Genomic DNA, 17,673 nt, shown 5'->3' on the forward strand with positions numbered 1-17,673 from the left:
GGGGGTGTAGCTCAGCGGTAGAGCGCATGCTTTGCATGTATGAGGCCCCGGGTTCGATCCCCGGCATCTCCAGGCTTTGGTTTCACTTTTCCCTCAAACCTCGAGGAATACAGATTTAGTTCTCCTAATCCTTTTTTCCCCGTTATAGTCCTGTACATATACAAAGTAAAAACATAACCCAATGGATTCCAGTGAAGTCCCTCGTCTCTTGCTGTGAGCCTCGACCTCACCAAGACGACTTCAACAAGCAGAAGAAAGACAAAAAGGAAGTGGGAGAAAGAACGGGATGCCAACAGGAACAGTCTCGAAATCTTGGCCCTGAGATTAAAGTCATGACAACCTACACACCGAACTATCTAGAGTTCAGCCTCTGAAAACCATTTCAAATTAAAAATACTTGGTTACTGCCTTACCTTTCTTATCTTCAATGTCTTGCATTCCAAGCTCAACACATTAAACAAACAACAGCAACAACAAAAACATTCACTCCTACGTATAGCTCAGATGGTGAAGTCTAAAGACAAAGGCGGTCCCTGTTTCTACCTTGCGCTCTTCTCCTACCCCTAGCACGTGGGGATCCGGACACTGTGACCTCCCTGCCGCGCGGTCTGAAACCTCCAATACCACCGGGGATACACTAAAAACAGAAACTCAACCGCAGGACTTCTCTCAAGTGCTCCAACGACGGAAAGAGCAGCGAGGCTCTCTGAAAACCGCGACAGTCGGACAAAACGAAGGGGATCTTCCTTCGGGAAAGCGCTCTCAGCTCACTTGTTTTACCGGGAATGGGCCTGCTTGTTCCCCACGTACCCAGAGGAAGCGCAGCAGAGACGCGTAACTAACCGCCTCTCCGCCCATCCAAAACTGATGCCAACCTAAGCACTCGTCCACTTTTTTCCTCCTCCACCTTCCTGTGGCCGCTGAAGCCGCGGACTCCACGCCTGCCTTTCGTTATCGTTACCTGTATTCTGCTCTCGTTCTTTCCCCTTGACGCACTGATCTCCCTCCTGGTTTTAACTTTCCCGAACATTATCAGCTCACTCGTCTGGGAGTCTCTAATGCCGAGAACTGCCAAACCTGGCTGACTTTCAGAATCATCGGGGGGAGCTTTTAAACAAGGTCGATTTCTGGCTTAGCCCATCAGAGATAATTTAGAATTTCCTCCAAACCTAGTACCTGAGTTGACTGTCGGAACAAATTTTGGCTGAAGGTGGGAAGCGTCTCCCCTTTCCACAGGGACAATGGGATCTCAAGAACTAATTTGGCAACCGGCGAGTTCATTTTGCACGTCGGGCCCAGCGGCTGAACCTCCCCCCTGGTGTTCTTTCATCCAGAAAAGGGTTCCGTATATACTAAGAGGGACAAAAACCGATGCAGCGTCCTGCTGTCTGTGCTTGTCCCCAGCTTGGTCTCTGTGCGTCTCAGAACCAGAGCTGCAAGAGCCTGGGAGACAAACCGATGCCTGATTTCCCAACCGTGGTGCTGGCCCAGGCGTTGACAAGCGTATTGTTTTTATTAGTTTCTTCCTTCTGTTTGCCTTAGGTTTCTTCTGCTCTTTTTTCCCTTGGTTATCTCAGTGAAAACTTAGATGACTAACTTGTGATTTTTCTTTTCTTGTATGCACTGAGGGCTATAAATTTCCTTCTCAGTGCTGTTTCAATATGTATCAGAAATTTTTAGTGCTGTCTTAGTGTATCAGAAATTTTGATACATTGTATTTTCATTTTTATTTCATTCTATTTCTTTTTAAATCTCCATTGAGATTCCTGTTTGTTCCGTGGGTTATTTAGAACTGTGCTATTTAGTTTCCAAATGTTTGAATATCTGCCTCTTATCTTTCTGTGACTAATTTGCACTGTGGTCAGAGAACACACTGTATATTTCAATTCTATTAGATTTGTTGAGGTTTATTCTATATCCCAGGATATGTTCTATCTTGGAATACCTTCTGATGGATTTGAAAAGAATCTGTACTCTGCTTGTATTGGATGAACTGTTATGTTGATTAGATTCTAGTGGCTGATGGCATTTTCAAGTTTTTCTATATCCTTGATCATTTTCTGTTTAGTTGTTCCATCAGTTATTCTGAGAGAGACGTTGAAGTCTCCAACTATAATAGTGGATTTGCATATTTTATCTTTCAGTTTTATCAGGTGTTTTTTTTTCCTTCACATATTTTGCAGCTCTGTTGTTTGGTGCATACATATTTTGGATTACTATGCCCTTCTTGGTAGATGGGCACTTGTATCATTATATGATGTCCTTCTCTGCTTCTGATAATTTTCTTTGTTATGAAACTGACTTTATCTGACATTAATATAGCTACTCCTGCTGTCTTTTGATTGATGTTTGCATGACATTCCTTTTTTTTTAATCCTCTTAACTTCAAACTGCCTATATATTTACAGGTTATATTTGAGGTGAATTTTTTTGTAGACAGACAGCATATAGTTTGGTCATGTTTTCTAATCTACCCTGTGGGTTTAATTGGTGCACTTAGACTATTTACATTTAATGTTATTATTGGTATGTAGGGCTTAAGTCTGGCATTTTATTTTTTTTTTTTGTTTTCTGTTTGTTCTCTGTTATTCTTATTGTTCTCTTTTTTTGTTGCCTTTTTATGGACTACTTGTACATATTTTGGAATTCCATATTCATTTATCTATACTATTTTTTATTGTATCCTTTTGTATAGATTTTAAAAAGTTGTTACTGTAAGAATTCCATTATAGATATTTAACTTAGACTGTACTGGTGCCACCATTTTACCAGTTCAAGTGTAATGTAGCAACCTTACCTCCCTTTCTGTCACTTTACTGTTCCTCACTTGTAATATAATTGTCTTAACTATTTCTTTCACATACATTTAGAACCACGTCAGACAGTGTTATACTTTTGCTTCAACTTTCAAACATAATTTTAAAAGCTCAAGACAAGGAAAGTTTATTGTACTTACCATGTTTTTTTGCTTACCATGTTTTTTTCTTCCTTCCTGATATTCAATATTCCTTCTCTTATCATTTCCCTTCTATTTGGAGAACTTACTGTAGCCATTCTTTTAAGGTAGTTCGCTGGCAGCAAATTATCTTAGTTTTCCTTTATCTGAGAATATCTTGATTTTCTCTTCATTCCTGAAGGATATTTTCTCTGGATATTGTATTCTGGATTGATAATTCTGTTATTTAAGCACTTGGAAAATGTTGTGCCACTCTTTCCGACCTCTATGGTTTCTGATGAGATAGACAGCCGCTGTCATTTGAATTGTTTCTCTATACGGGTGAAGTGTCATGTATCTCTGGTTTCAAGACTTTTTTTTTCCCTTTGTTTTTAAGAATTCAGAAGTCTTGGTTGATTTTTTTCCCAGTCAACTGATTAAAGAGACTCTCTTCTAAAAACCACATAAAATCCAAATCTTCAGGTCAGCAATCCCTATTCCAAATGACTTCCCAAGACTGTCCCTTGGGGTTGGTAAATTTATCATGTAATCATTTCACACCTATAAAGCAATGAGCAAAGTTTCAATCAGTGTAAAAGCAGGATATCATTTCCCCCTAACTCTTCCTGTATGAATAAAGATAAAACAGATGGGAGTACGCCTGAACAGGGACTTGAACCCTGGACCCTCAGATTAAAAGTCTGATGCTCTACCGACTGAGCTATCCAGGCCCAGGGGGCCATGTCTTCCCTTAGTATCTTATCTATCTTCACACATTTGGACAGTTCGTTTTATCTTTCATGTATTAGTTCCCAAGTCAGATTTCTTGAATTTTCCTCATTGCTAAGAAGATTCTGTTTGAGAGAGATGTTATAATCGTTAGGAACATTTTCCTTCCTTTTCTCTTCTTTGTCTTCCTTCTCTAGGTTTTCAGAACCAGAGATGCTGCGTCCCCTAGACAAAGCATTGCCAGGTTTCAGACTACATTGCTAGACAAAGAGGGTTTCATTTCTTGCCAAGTACCTCACCTAAATTTCTCCAGGCAACACTCACACTATTTCTGTTTCTCTCTCTCTGCATTGTCGTGTACATATTTCTTGCAGCCTTTGTAGACAGAGGGAAAGAGAGTTGAAGGAGGAGGAATTTGAAGATGCAAGAAAGTGTTCCATAATGGGTCCCTTTCTGTTGATGGATGAAATTGCCCCCAAACATTCCTTTGGCAAGGGAGTCTTGGAGCTGGCTGATGGGAGGGTGGGAACCATGTGCAACAGCTCATGCTGGCCAGACATTCTGCCCAATGTGGTGTGAATTTACAGTCTTCAGCTTCTACTGGAGCCAGTAGCTCTCCAAACAGGAAAACAACAAGGGACCATTATCCAATCTAATGCTTCTCATTGAACCCATTTCGAGAAGGAAAGGGATTTAACTAAAACAATTTCGTAGGAAACAGCAGAAGGCATTTCCTTGGTCTAACCCGACTCATTCAGTCCAGGCCCTAGCTCTTACCCTCCACTGCTCCTGTTTGAGCTTATAGAATTTTCTCCCTGGAGGAGGCGCCATTGTATCTTTGAGATGGAACAGGTCAGAACACACCAAACTCTGAAGCTCCCTCTCCTTACACTATCATCATCCCTTCATTGCAGACTTCAGTTCTTGGCTCATATTTCTCCACTGAACTTGCATCATCATTAACTTGCATCAGACTTAGGTAAGAAAGCCTTCAAAGGCTGTGTCACTTCTGATCGCATCACCGTTTATTAATTTTAAGTAATTGTTGTCAGGAACTTGATGCAGTTTTATTCCTTTTGGGGCAGGAATGTTATTAATGAGATCTTCTTTCCATTAAAGTTAGAAATTTGAGAACAGAAACCTACCACGTTTCAGCTTTCACGTTTGAACGCATACATTCACCAACTGGCTATGTGGCCTAATGGATAAGGCATCTGATTCCAGATCAGAAGATTGAGGGTTCGAGTCCCTTCGTGGTCATTTGCTTATTGCTAGGCAAGAAACGGAATCCTTTTCATTTGACTTTCATTTGACTTTCTATCGCTGAACTTAAGAAGAAAACCTGAAATGAGGCAAGAGTCTTAAAAAAGCAAAATTAGTATGCCCACTGATTACCGATACCTTGCGTTTTGTCATTGGCATCTAATCACCAGATAATACCCAGTAGTGAAATACTAGTGCATGTATAGTTATTGATACCATAATGACCCTGGATTTTCTGGCTCAGAATCCTTCTCTAGAACTGGTAGACAGTGGCCAAGAAAAGGATAGGAAGGGGAAGAAAAGTTGACTGCAAACATTTCTCTGGAGAAAGCTGGGTTTCAAAGAGTTTCTATGCTTGTCTGATGCTTGTCAACTGAACTATCCAGCTCAGGAATTCAACTTATCCTGAGAATCTATTCAAAGCTAATAAGTGGACTATTCTCTAACCTTTCTACTATTTGCCTTCGTTATAAATACAGGGCACCAATATTTGAGAAATTCACCTGGCAGAGGGATCCTCCTTCTACATTCAAGATAGCTTCCTACTTAGAAAGTCTGAACAAACTTGTAACAGGTAGAGATTGAATCAGTATTCAAAAACCTTCCAACAAAGAAAAGTCCAGGAGCACAGGCACATTCAGCTAAATTGCAAGACATAAGATCAACACACAAACGTAAGTTGTTTTTCCCTACACTAGCAATGAACAATCTGAAAAGGAAATTTAAAAAACAATTCCATTTACAATAGCATCTGAAAAACTAAAACACCTAGGAAAAATTTAATTAAAGAGGTGAAAGACTTGTACACTGAAAACAATAAAACATTACTGAAAGTAATTAAGGAAGAGGGGTAGGGAATTTCAGTGGGAAGCATCTCTGTTCCTCCATCTACTGTCTATTTCATGACTCAAAAATTATGAGACTCAACAAAAATGTCTGTCAGGTTCTTTATTTTTCCTCTTCTTTCCATCTTTTTTCCCTGTACTGAAAGCGAACTTCCTCTTAATGTTGGGGTAGGCCTCTTTTTCTTAACTGTTTTTTTTTTTCTTTCTTTTTCTTTTTTGGCTTCACAGTGTGGATTGCAGGGATTGACCCTGCATCCTCAGCAGTGAAAGTGCAGAGTCCTAACCACTGGACCGCCAGGGAATTCCCTGGGCCTCTTTTTTTTTTCTGGTGGAGATTTAGGATGGACCCCCCCCCCAACTTTTCCTCTCCCATCCCATCTTCCTTTTGCCAAAACAACCACCCTATGTGGAACCAAGGTCTATGGAATAGAACTGGAACAGCTGCAAAGGCAATGCACTGAATCATTGGTTTTCTTGTCGTATGAGCGGGGAAATCAGGAGAAAATGAATGAAAAGGTGCAAGAAGGATTTGGTTACAGAGTAAAGAACACACATGGAGTTACAGGGGTTTTACTCAAGACCTTGTATGTGGAAGGCACCTGCTCAACACTAAAAATCAGCTTGCCCTAGAAATTCTTCATAACATATCAGTGCCATTTTTGGATGGTTTTGAGAAACCTAAAAGTTGGCAAGGGAAAGTCCACTGAGATAAATTTCACCAATGTAAAAATCATTAAACTAGATCCTCTGTTGCATGTCTGGCTCAGTATTCTGGAACAGAAAAAGTATATTAGGCAAAACTAAGGAAATCTGAATAGATTGTAGATTCTGTTTTTTAAAATGTATCAATTTGAGTTCATTAACTTGGCAAATGTATCATCCTACTGTAAGCTGTTAACAATATGGGAAACTGAGTGCAGGGTATAGGGGAACTCTCTGTAATGTCCTCTCCATTTTTCTCTATATCTACAACTGTTCTAAAGTTAAACTCTTTTTATAAAATAAAAATGATCTCTCTTTTAGATATACAAGAGAAGAGAGCGTTTAAAAGGATTTAGAGCAAAGGTTTGCTGCAGAGAGTGAATGCATTTCTAACAGGGCTCTTGTACCGGTTAGCACCCACATTCAACAGGAGGGTGACTTATAGGACCTATGCCACTGTCTGATTTCTATGATGATTTTAAATAACATTCAACAGAGGCTAAAACAAAAGAATAAGCATGTGATTAGTAACATGCTCCAAACGAAAGCTGGCTTCAGTAGCCTTTTGTGTATGTATGTATACATGAAGTTATGGGGAAAGTGAAAGAGTCTACACCAGAACCGGGTTGTGAATCCTGGGTCCTCAGACTAAGGGCCTGATGCAGGTCCAACTGAGCTACCCAAGATTATGACGGTTTCAGTGAGAATCTATTCAAATCAAAAACGTTTAGTCACTGCTTAACCTTTACCTTCCACTCTTTCCCTTGTATTTTAAAGCCAAACACGCTAAAAACTAGTTGCTGGCAGTTGAAATGCCCAAACACAAAACTGCGGTTGGAATTTGTTTCTAAACTCAGCGCTGCATCGGGATACGTATAACGTCGCCTTTCTAAAATCTCTAATACCGGGTTCTACTGCTCCAGAGATATGCAACCACAGGTGCGCCCTTGAAAATGCTCAGCCTGTGTTTGCTGTGACAGAAAGTGGAGCAAGGCACTCTCAGAGTCACAAAATCTTGGGCAAAACGGGACGTATCTTTTTGTGGGACACACGCTTTCAAATCACTTTCCTTAGGAAGGAGCCTTCTTCTCTTCCCGAGGGCCTGCAGAAAGTGTAGCAGAAATACTGGGCTTAGTCACTTTCTACCTCCGAGCCTCTCCATTGAGACCCATCTCCAAACTAGTCCTCTTCTATCCTCTTCCTCTGCTGCCTCTTTTCTTCCCCTTCATTGGCTTCATCCTTTTCCCTTCCAAGAACCAGGCCACTCTCCCTTCTCCAACACCTCTTCTGCTTATTCCACTTCCCAGCCGCTCGTCTTTCTAGTATGGTGATAATATAACCCATCCCGGTCGGTACCTGTCCTCTCCTCCCCATTCCCTCTCCTGCCAGAAGGTTTAGGATTTTATCCAAAAATCTTACCTAGCTTAACAGTCGCACCAATGTTTGCCTAAATGTGGGAGGTGTCGACGTTCTGCGCCCTGGGTACTGATGAAATTTGTAGACTTGTCCAGGCATAGGGAAGGTTTACAGAGGGCGAATTGGTTTCGCAGGTTGCGCGCAGCTTCCCTTGCGCTCTCCTCCTTGCGCAAATAATTTGATCTGAAAGTGATGCTGTAACAACAGGAGCGCCCACATTTCTACTCTTGCCTCTGTCTGCCGCCACTCTTGCGTTGCCTGCAAAACCAGAGTGATAGCGTCGCCGTAACAAAGCCGCTGTCATGTCCCGAGTCCAGATGCCGAATGCAGTGGTTTGCAAGAGCATGCAAGACTGCCTGAGACCCATACTTGTCGCTCTTTGTTTCGGTCAAGTATTGTGAATTAATTCACCTCTTGTCTTAACTTCACATCTGGACCTACGTTCCCTCGGCTGTACTCACGGAGCGCGCCTTTGTATCCCCAGCACTACGTTTTGCATTTTTTGGCAGCTTCGTGGGCAGAGGAGGACTTTCTAAAGAAGGGAGAATCTGAAGACTTAACAGAAGATTCAGTTCTGGGACTGTCCCTCGTGGTGGACTAGAACTGACGCAAGAGGCAGTTGGCTGAAAGTCCGTGATGGGGAGGATTGTGGGAAGACCTAAGGGTTTTTCGGTCCAGAATCCATTTCTCCTTTTCCTGCCCTAGCTGTGAGACAGGAGTCACGCCACAGGTTTCAGAAACAGAGGAACTGAACATAATGGACTTTGGCTTGCCAACACCGTCATACAGTGATAAATAAATAACATGGGACAATAAGTAATCAACTACACGGGGGGGGGGGTGTAGCTCAGTGGTAGAGCGCGTGCTTAGCATGCACGAGGCCCTGGGTTCAATCCCCAGCACCTCCATTTGTCCTCAACTCCCTTACAGCTGAGATCCTTCTCTGTTTTCTTTGTGTAGACCTTAACTTGTGTATCCTTCGGTTAATCATGTAACTATGGGCCTTGACATTCCTTGGACCTCCCAACCTGACTACTTTAGTACAATAAAGCCAGGAACCAAGTAAAGTATAGAAACTGCTCGCTCAGAATCAGTCTCCTGAAGGCGGAGCACCGAGTACGCCATGTAGGGTCCATTCTCCTTTGCTGCATTTTTTTCATTATTATTAAGAAGCAGGGAAGAAAAAGACAGACTGAAAGAGAAAAAGGGGAAGGGGGCCTTTGGGAAAATTCTTTTAGATTACCCCTCCCACCTCCCACCCCGTCTTCCTCTCAGCTGGTTTGTGTCAATGGACAGGCTGCGGGCTCCAGAGAAAGTTTTCCTTCTCCTTTTCCTTTCCCCACTCGCCCCTGCGCTTTCACCACACACCGAACCTTGGTTGGGCAGCAAGAGGTTGGTCCAATCACCAGCCATGGAGCGCTGTGTTCCCAGGTTTTTCCCGGTGAAGGAGCGTTTAAGATACTGTCCATGGGAAAGACGCTTCTCACGAAACTCAGAGGCTTCCAAAATCCGTAGTTGAAAAATTTATTTCCGGTGTTGGAAAGAGCAGCTAGTCTCTCTCAAAGCCAGACTCGGGAAAAAAGGGTTGCGCATTCCTGTGGCACAAACGCTTTTAAGCCCGCTTCCCTTAGGAGGAAGATAACTTTCTGGCTTCCTGCATCCCTAGAGGGAGCAGAGGAGACAGAGGCAACGCGGGCGCAAATTACCTCCCGGGCCAACCAAACAGTGGACATCGTAAAGACCTAGTCCCAAGCCTTCTTTCGTCCTTTCCTCTTTTAGTTCCTCCTCCCCAACCGCAGCCACCTGCCTCCTCCTACCCGCCCCCATCCAATTTCTTCATCACCTGCTGCTTCACCTTCTCCTTCACTTTCTCTTCCCGTCTCTCCTTTCATTCCGTTTCACCGCTTCCTCCAGGCTAGTTGTTTCCCAGCAGCTCACTTCAGTTCCCGCAGCTCCACTTTCTTGATTAACAGTTCTCAAACCTGGATGATCAACAAAATCATCTGGGGAGGCATTTCCATCCTATAGATCTCCACCCCACCCCCATCCCGTGATTCTGAGTGCACTCAGGAGCTACAAGGTAGAAATGGGCATACGTATATTTATAAAGTTATCCGACGGTTCTCCAGGTTCGGGAACATTGCATTCTAGTCTCAAACCTTTTATCTCTGTGTTAGTGAGTCACTTCAGGCTGCCTATATTATTCACCAAGTTACTTTTAAAAGTCGTTTCGCCTCTAAGCGCCCATTTCAGCGACTTTCCAGAGCCAACTAAGCCTCATTTGGGCTTTTTTTTGAAGGGGAGGAGCAGAGGAGGAATGGAAGAGTTGATATATATGTAATTGATTACGATATTCAGGAAAATACAGATTTCCCACTCGTGAGAAAAAGTAAAAGAGAAGATACAATGATTTAGGATTACTCCTAAAACTCACCTTTGGTCATCACAGATTTTGGCAACAGGAGGAAAGTGTCTATTCCTTGCATCTCTGTGATGGCTGAGGTTTGAGTATTTGTCCAAGAGCATCGGGTTGGAGTGGGAAGGTTGTTATAAAAGTTTAATTCGCTTCGCTGTTCTTGCTCAGCCTCCAAAGTGTCTCCCTTAAGCGTCATTGTGGATCTCAGAAACAGAACTGCACAGTCCCCAAGACAAAGCCAGTGAGGTGCAGGGCTCCAGAGTTTGGAGTTTCGCTGGGCTCCAGAGTTTGCTAGAGTGACCTGTTTTCTCTTTCCAGCTGGATCTAAATTCCCCAGGGAACTTTTCAGGTTCTGCTCCTTTGCACCCTTGTTCTAGCATTTCCAGCTGGGGTTGACAGCCAGAAGCATTGGAGGTGCAGGGCCCCCCGATGTGATGGTGTGGGATCTGCCCTCTGGTGGAGGCCACCGGGAGAAGGAGCAACGTATTCAGGGTTCCAGCCTGAAGCCACTTGAGTTAACATGGGCCATGCATGGCCATGGCTGAGGCTTCACAGCCCTAGGGTTTAGATACTCCCTTCTCCTGGAAAAACGGATCCAAAATATGGATTCCCTCACGGGTTACAGTGGCCAGAGTACTGTTCTTTATGGGGACTTCTTATGTGTCATGGCTTTTGACAGCTGCCTGAGAGATTCCTAAGGCAGAAGGAGGGCTCCATGCTAAATACAGTGAGGCTGTAAAGAGCAAAAGGAATAATGTCCTGAGAATCCGTGTTTGGCAAAACGGAAAAAGGTGGTCTAAGCTGTTTTTCACTGCTTTGTCTACTCTCCCATGTCAGAAGTCCAGAGAATGAGAGTCAAAGAGAAGGACAACTCATCCACTTAATCTTTGCCCTGAAATGGTTTAGACAGTAGCTTGACAACAACATACTTGGATGGAGACAGCCCAGAGATGGCCCTGGTAGGAAGGGAGCTTAGTGGCTTGGCTGGTTTGAGCGTCTGTCCAGGGTTTGAGTCCCAGAGGAAGCTGAGCTTGTGACTGATCCCTGCTTTCTCGTGATCGTGAAGGAACTAGGAGAAACGTGATTTTAGTTTCTCCAAATGAGGGAAAATAGATGTCATTTTAAAAAATTTGACTTCACGTTTTAAAACATCCTTTTCAAATACAAAAGTTATCATGCAAAGGTTTTGGTAAAGAAAAATGGAACAGTTTTTGTGCATTCACCCAACACTCGACTTGCACAGAGAACAAAGTGCAGAGCAGTGATATTCTGTAGTTTGTACTGATTCTTAAACAAGTTGTTTCTGTTTGTTGTTTCTGTTTGTTTGCTTCTTTTGTCTTGTTTTGTTAAATACAAGCAAATTATATATCTATTCTTATTTCCACCCAAACACCTTTGGCCACATCTTCCTCTGGGACATCAGTGTGGTGTTACATGAGGTGTCGTTAATTCATTTAATGATTTAAGAACAGAAAAGTGAAGTTCAGTGAGGAAATGTAGAAGGTAAGGAATCTAAATCTGCTGTTTGCAGGGTTTCTGAGATTTACTTCAGCTAGGTGTTTTGGTTGAGGGGATGGTGGGGAGTTAGTGGGTGTCTTCTAGTATATATTTTGTGTAAATTTCCTGTGGAAGTTGATTTAATATGGAATAAAAATGACTGTGCTGCCCAAACCTAGGATCTAACCTTCAAAATCCGTTGGTCGCTTGCTCGTCTAAGCTATTCCGGTGAGCGTGAGCTAGCTCTTCAGCCTTCCAAATCATGTTTTAAACGTTCGCGTGGCAAAGGTTTTGCTAAATGTCACCTTACCTTGGGCCAACGTCCACCCACTCACTAAAAAATACTTGGGGTCTGTGCCCTGCACCTCCGTGGCTTATCTCGGATTCCCTGCTCCAAGGCCCGTGGAGTAGAAATGGTATAATATCGAAGGGAATCCATTGGACTACATATTTTTTAAAATGGGAGCAGAGGAAACGTGGCAAAATGTACGACAGAAATGAAAGGGGCATACGTATGAGGCGAAAACCCAGATGGAGGAGCCGGGAGTTGAACCTGGGACCTCGTGCACGCGAAGCACGTGCTCTACCACTGAGCTACACCCCCTGCTTCAGAGACTCTTTGGGGATCATTTATAAAATGCTACTTTTATTTTGAGATTGACTTTATTTTCTTTTTTTTCTTTTTTTTTTTTTTAAGATTTATTTTTTTATTGATTAATTGATTGATTGATTGATTGCTATGTTGGGTCTTCGTTTCTGTGCTAGGGCTTTCTCTAGTTGTGGCAAGCGGGGGCCACTCTTCATCACGGTGCGCGGGCCTCTCACTATCGTGGCCTCTCTTGTTGCGGAGCACAGGCTCCAGACACGCAGGCTCAGTAATTGTGGCTCACGGGCCCAGCCGCTCTGCGGCATGTGGGATCCTCCCAGACCAGGGCTCGAACCCGTGTCCCCTGCATCAGCAGGCAGATTCCCAACCACTGCGCCACCAGGGAAGCCCCTTGACTTTATTTTCTGATGGAGAAAATCCACTGGGTTAAATTCCACCATTTGTGAAATTACTAAACTGGATATCGTCTAGCGGCTTCACTCAGGTTACAGTCCGACTGACACAGTCTCTGATTCTAGGACTTTCCTACTTCTGTTAGCCCGCTGCAAGGTCCACTCAGAAGAAACTACGTGCAAATTACTTTCTTTCGCCTGGAAAAGTCACGGATTTCCAACACAAATCTCCAGCAGTACTGGCTCAGATGAAGTGCTTTTCAGTCCAGAGGCAGCCGAATTGAACTCCACACCAGGTTGGGTCGGATGACGGCCAACAAACATCCTTTATCCAGCTGACACTCATTGTTTGCTCACGCATCACCACATGTTCTGAGATTGTCTTCAGTTCTGGTTCCACATTCCCCCACGTCTTGAAGGTTATGTCTACAAAGGAGTTCAGGGGGGAAAAAAATCTTTAGTTCTATCAACTAAAAAAAATCTAAAGTTCTATCAACTTAAAAAAAAAAAAAGAAAAAAGCTGTCATGGGAATTCCCTTGGTGGCCCAGTGGTTAGGACTTCACGCTTTCGCTGCCGAGGGCGCGGTTTCAGTCCTTGGTGGGGGAGTTAGGATCCTGCAAGCCACGCAGCACAGCAAAAGAAAAAAAAAAGAAAAAGAAAAAAGAAAAGAAAAAAGTGACATTTTTCTAGACTGGGGGAATGAAAGGACAAACACAGGGCAGAGAAACAAGATTGGGGAACCTAGCAAACTGTCAAACTGCTTTCCCTGAAGGAACCCATTATCACAGTGGGAAAACCTGCAATTCTTCAGAACATGAAAATTCGAGGAGGTCCTGGGTAACTCAAAGCTGATAGTATTGGCCGTGTGGGAAAGAGCAGAGGTAATAGCTCTTTTCTCACTGCGATGCTTTCAGCTTTGTGTAAGACCAATGACCTCCATGAGTCCAAAGCCCTAAACTATACTTCTTTATCATGATCTTCATATGATATTGATGGAAGTAATCCAGGAAGCTTTTCATTTAATGGCTTGAAAATACCGGACATAAGTGTTTACTTGTGAAGGCAGGGACGACTGAATTCCAATTCTTCTTGCCTTAGCCCTCTAAGCCCTTTTCTTGAGAAAGTGAATTCAGAAGCATTTGTATTAGGGTGACATGTTACAGGAAGAAGAATTTGTTTTGACACAAACTGTGGGCTTTTCAAATCATGGGGAGGGAATCCTGATTTTAGTCCAGCCTTTTAGAGCTCTTCCGACTAAGCTATGTTGACCAAATCTCTACTGTCATCAGCAATAATAATTTTCTCCACTTTCAAGTTTGGAAAGCACAGCAATCCTTGAGAGATGTTGTTCCCTTTTTCCCTCACTTTGAGAAAGTTGGTGTTTGATATCCTGCCACATTTGGTAATTAGTTTCAACTACTAGCAACAATGGGTGTGGGAACGGAGTGGGAGGAGAGAAAATCAGTGGGTAGGTTTTCTGTTCCTCAGTCTTCAGTCTTTTAATTGACACAGGCAGAGCCCAGAACACAAAGGAATCCTTTAACAAAAATTGACTATGAGCCTCTTTTCCTTTCTTTTGTATCTTTTTCTTTCCTTTTCCTGTGTAAACTGTGATATGGAACAAAAGGGAGCATGGGCTCACTCTCTTATTTCTTATCTTACTTGTGCTGATGCAGTTAGGTTGGTAGATGCCAGAGTCATAGAGTTGAAATAGATCAGCTTAAAAGCAATCTTTTGGGTAATGGATTTACTTTGGATGTGAGCAGGGGAAAAAAAATGACAAAAGAATTTGTTTTAATGGGGAAATTTGGATGTGTTCTTGAAATACAGTATTCGTGAGGAAAGGGAAAAGCAATAATGGAGTCCAAGATTACCTGGATTCTCCTGCATGCTTAGCTTATGTTCCACCAGTGAGCTACACAACCAGATAGACCCTATACTTCAGTAAATCTATAACTGATGATTGCCCTGATTCTTATTGAGGAGTCATTTTTCCTTTTCCCCTACATTGTTTCCAACTTTTATTTGGAAGCCAGATGGAACTTGGCTTTCTTCTAGGAAGGTCTTTAGAGCATGTTAGGGTGTTCCTTCACTTCTCACATCCTGCCATTGGCTTCAACTAGCTTCTGAAAAGCAGGATATTGAGGGGCAAATCCAGGGCAGCAATAGAATGAGAAAGTCATAAATGTATACAATCCAGTGATGTTTTGCTCTGTCTTAATCTAGACTGAAAGACAACTTCGGAGGTGCTTTCAAGGGTCTACTAGACAAATAAAACAGTGAATTGAACGAGGAAAGGCAAGGGAGAAATTTGATGTAACGTGGTAGAATAACACAGGATTTGGACTCTTACTGGAGTCCAATACCTAATACTTAGGAAGACTTACAGGTAGATTGGATTATGCAGACAGTGATGCCTTTCGCAAAGCTAATAAAAACAGGGGAAGTGGTGGGAATTCTGTTTGTTGTTGTTATTGGTTTGTTGATTTATTTTTGTGTCGGGAGCATAAGGCGGGGTAATAAAGGGGTAACGTTGAGTTTGGGTTTTGGTATGACATATTTTAAATGCCTACAAGATAGCCTCTTGAGGATGTCTACCTACACACATTATAACCTGAATCTGGAATTCTGTGGACATCTCTGAACCTCAAGTTTGGACATGTATGTGGCTAGGAGTAGAAAGCCTCCGAAGAGTAGGTAGAGTGAGAACTTAAAGTTATGCGTTCAGACGTGTAGGTAATGGGACTTCCCTGGTGGTCCAGTGGTTAAGACTCGGTGTTTCCGCTGCAGGAGTCACGGGTTCAGTCCCTCGTCGCGGGATTAAAATGCTGCGTGGCGCGGCCAAAAAAAAAAAAAAAAAAAAGACGAATAGATAAGGAGGTTATTGTTAGTACTTGTGAAAAACAAAGAAATGAGATTGCTCCTAGGCTGATCTCATTCTTCTTTGATTTATACTGGTTATTGTTATGGTCCTAAAGTTTCCTTAGAAGACCAATAAAAGTCCCATTTTCTGCCATCAGCTTCCAAGTAAAGTGATTATCTCTGCAGAAATTGCAGATCTCTTAAGCTGTCTGTAAAAGGAAACAGCATCAATTCCACCAGTCCCCAAAGGACAACCTTTGAGCAGAAATACTGTCCACGAGGTCTGGTTTATTGAAAAGGAACGTCTCCTGCCTCCACCGCACCCACTTGCTGCTGAGCATCTGCTTCTCAACGTTTTGAGAATTCAGTGGAAAGGATGGGACGGAAACAAAGAGATGGCTGACATTTTAGAAACCAAGACCTCTCCATTACTTGAATTTATTTGAAAGTCAAGTGTTCTCTAGGGCAAGGGATGAACATCACTTTGTCTCCAAAATTAAAGCAGGTTGGTGGTGGGGCTTTCTTTATTTTGTCTTTTTCTGGGCTCTTACTGGAGAAACAGAAGTCTTTGTTCGAATTCATGTGTTCTATTCCAGGTATGTGATAAAAGTTCATGAATAGTTGTGTGTCTAAGGCATTTGGTTTGCAGTTCAAAGTGTTTTTCCAGGGACGGTTGGAATCCTGCTCACAGCACCCTAATTTTTCACGTGGCTACTGTCTTTAGGATTAGTTATTCTGGCCAAAGAAATTGCACACGGGTTTCTTTCTTTTTCTTTTCTCCCGTCTTACTTTGGATCTTTCTTCTCTTAAGTAGTATTGTAAAATGGTAGTTCAGGTGAAAAAGCTGGTTAAATTGGGAACATTCGCGGATGTGGAATAAGCCTGTTATTTATTTATTTTTTTTCCTTCTCTTGTTTATTCCTTCTGCTGTCCCAGCAATCATGTTTACTTTCCATGTAAGCAGGGGGAAAAAAGTGACGAAAGGTGGAAAAGTAGAAGAGCAGATTCCGCGGGACTGAAGGAATGTAAAAATATAAAATATATTGGAGACCAGAAAACGAAGTACTTATGGAGGTGCCGGGGATTGAACCCGGGGCCTCATACATGCAAAGCATGCGCTCTACCACTGAACTACACCCCCAAGTAACAGTGGCTTTTTTTCCGATATATTAGGAAATATGCCCATTTTCTGTATTCTTTGGCAAAGCTATTTTCTTTTGTCAGAAAATTTATTCTGTTAACTCCACTATTTCTACGGTTTTTAAATTAGATTTTTTTGGGTGGCTCTCTATGCTCAAGAATAGTAAATTCTAAACCCAAATTTTTACCTTTCCTGCTCGTGGTTTCTTCTCAGCCGGGTCAGTCCTCTCCAAGACCTTCTCACCTGGGCCAAAAGACAGAGTAGATGGAAGAGCATAAAAGAAAGGAAATCATCACCTTTCATCATCACTCGAAATCATCACCAGGAAACAGAAAACTGATCCCACATTCACAAAAATTAATCTGTTTCTCAGCATCTTTGAAGATTATGCAAGAACAAACAAAAAGAAGAAAAAATAAGGGACTCTAAGAAATTAAATTTTTTTTACTGTAATTTTCTGAGCTGTGTCGGAGTAGCAGAGAGGCTTTCCAATGAATCCCTATTACTTCTCTTCTCTCTCCTACCGTCGCACATTGCCAGGAATTGGATGCAAGCACCATACATGGAAGACATTCCAAACTTTTTGTGGTGGGTAAATATATTGGACAATTAGACAGCAACACTTGCAGAATCTGAAACATTCTAAAAACGGGTTGAAAACAATCTCAGTTTTGAAATATGTGTCAGAGAAACTTATTTTTAAGGAGCCGAAATAGCTCAGCTGGGAGAGCGTTAGACTGATAGATCTAAGGGTCCCTGGTTCAATTCCGGGTTTCGGCCAGCTGAGTGGTTCAGCCTACAGTCGGTAGAAGGAGCAATTTTAGCAACCTCCGCGACCTAGTCCTTGACACTCCAACCTTTGAATTG

General features: G+C 42.5%; 7 non-coding genes across 7 annotated transcripts; 4 read left to right on the forward strand and 3 right to left on the reverse strand.

Annotated features, from left to right (window-relative positions):
- Positions 1–72, forward strand: TRNAA-UGC (transfer RNA alanine (anticodon UGC)). The gene has a single exon. It is a non-coding gene; the product is annotated as a tRNA-Ala (tRNA).
- A 3,521-nt stretch (positions 73–3,593) lies between these two features.
- Positions 3,594–3,666, reverse strand: TRNAK-UUU (transfer RNA lysine (anticodon UUU)). The gene has a single exon. It is a non-coding gene; the product is annotated as a tRNA-Lys (tRNA).
- Positions 3,667–4,851: 1,185 nt separating this feature from the next.
- Positions 4,852–4,924, forward strand: TRNAW-CCA (transfer RNA tryptophan (anticodon CCA)). Its single transcript has one exon. It is a non-coding gene; the product is annotated as a tRNA-Trp (tRNA).
- A 3,802-nt stretch (positions 4,925–8,726) lies between these two features.
- Positions 8,727–8,798, forward strand: TRNAA-AGC (transfer RNA alanine (anticodon AGC)). The gene has a single exon. It is a non-coding gene; the product is annotated as a tRNA-Ala (tRNA).
- A 3,537-nt stretch (positions 8,799–12,335) lies between these two features.
- TRNAA-CGC (transfer RNA alanine (anticodon CGC)) lies at positions 12,336–12,407 on the reverse strand. Its single transcript has one exon. It is a non-coding gene; the product is annotated as a tRNA-Ala (tRNA).
- Positions 12,408–16,734: 4,327 nt separating this feature from the next.
- TRNAA-UGC (transfer RNA alanine (anticodon UGC)) lies at positions 16,735–16,806 on the reverse strand. The gene has a single exon. It is a non-coding gene; the product is annotated as a tRNA-Ala (tRNA).
- A 706-nt stretch (positions 16,807–17,512) lies between these two features.
- TRNAI-GAU (transfer RNA isoleucine (anticodon GAU)) lies at positions 17,513–17,586 on the forward strand. Its single transcript has one exon. It is a non-coding gene; the product is annotated as a tRNA-Ile (tRNA).
- Positions 17,587–17,673: the final 87 nt, after the last annotated feature.

Source organism: Balaenoptera acutorostrata, chromosome 10 (assembly GCF_949987535.1).
Source record: "Balaenoptera acutorostrata chromosome 10, mBalAcu1.1, whole genome shotgun sequence".
NCBI classification, from domain to species: Eukaryota; Metazoa; Chordata; class Mammalia; order Artiodactyla; family Balaenopteridae; genus Balaenoptera; species Balaenoptera acutorostrata.